The following is a 1,076-nucleotide window of genomic DNA, read 5'->3' on the forward strand; positions in this document are numbered from 1 at the left end:
AAAAAAAAAAAAAAAAAAAAAAAAAAAAAAAAGAAAGAAAGAAATAGGAAAGTAATACAGGCTGGGGGCTGAAGCTCACTTCTGTAATCCTAACACTTTGGGAGGTCAAGGCAGGAGGATCACTTGAGCCCAAGACTTTGAGACCAGCCGGGACAACATAGTGATACCTAGTCTCTACATAAAACTGAAAAAAAAAAGGGTTTTCACATCCGTTGTAAGTTGTATTCCTAGGTATTTTATTCTCTTTGTAGCAATTGTGAATGGGTATTCACTCATGATTTGGCTCTCTGTCTGTTATTGGTGTATAGGAATGCTTGTGATTTTTGCACATTGATTTTGTATCCTGAGACTTTGCTGAAGTTGCTTATCAGCTTAAGGAGATTTGGTGCTGAGACGATGGGGTTTTCTAAATATACAATCATGTCATCTGCAAACAGAGACAATTTGACTTCTTCTTTTCCTAATTCAATACCCTTCATTTCTTTCTCTTGCCTGATTGCCCTGTCCAGAACTTCCAACACTACATAGGAGTGGTGAGAGAGGGTATCTTTGTCTTGTGCCCGCTTTCAAAGGGAATGCTGGCTGGGCGCGGTGGCTCACGCCTGTAATCCCAGCACTTTGGGAGGCAGAGGTGGGTGGATCATGAGGTCAGGAGATCGAGACCTTCCTGGCTAACACGGTAAAACCCCGTCTCTACTTAAAAAAACAAAAATACAAAAAATTAGCCGGGCGTGGTGGCAGGCCCCTGTAGTCCCAACTACTCAGGAGGCTGAGGCAGGAGAATGGCATGAACCCAGGAGGCAGAGCTTGCAGTGAGACGAGATTGAGACACTGCACTCCACCCCAGCCTAGGGGACAGAGCGAGACTCTGACTCAAAAAAAAAAAAAAAAAAGGAATCCTTCCTTCCAGTTTTTGCCCATTCAGTATGATATTGGCTGTGGGTTTGTCATAAATAGCTCTCATTATTTTCAGATACGTTCCATCAATGCCTAGTTTATTGAGAGATTTGGCATGAAGGGCTGTTGAATTTTGTCGAGGCTTTTTCTGCATCTATTGAGATAATCGTGGTTTTTGT

This window comes from Piliocolobus tephrosceles, chromosome 7 (genome assembly GCF_002776525.5).
Source record: "Piliocolobus tephrosceles isolate RC106 chromosome 7, ASM277652v3, whole genome shotgun sequence".
NCBI lineage: Eukaryota > Metazoa > Chordata > Mammalia > Primates > Cercopithecidae > Piliocolobus > Piliocolobus tephrosceles.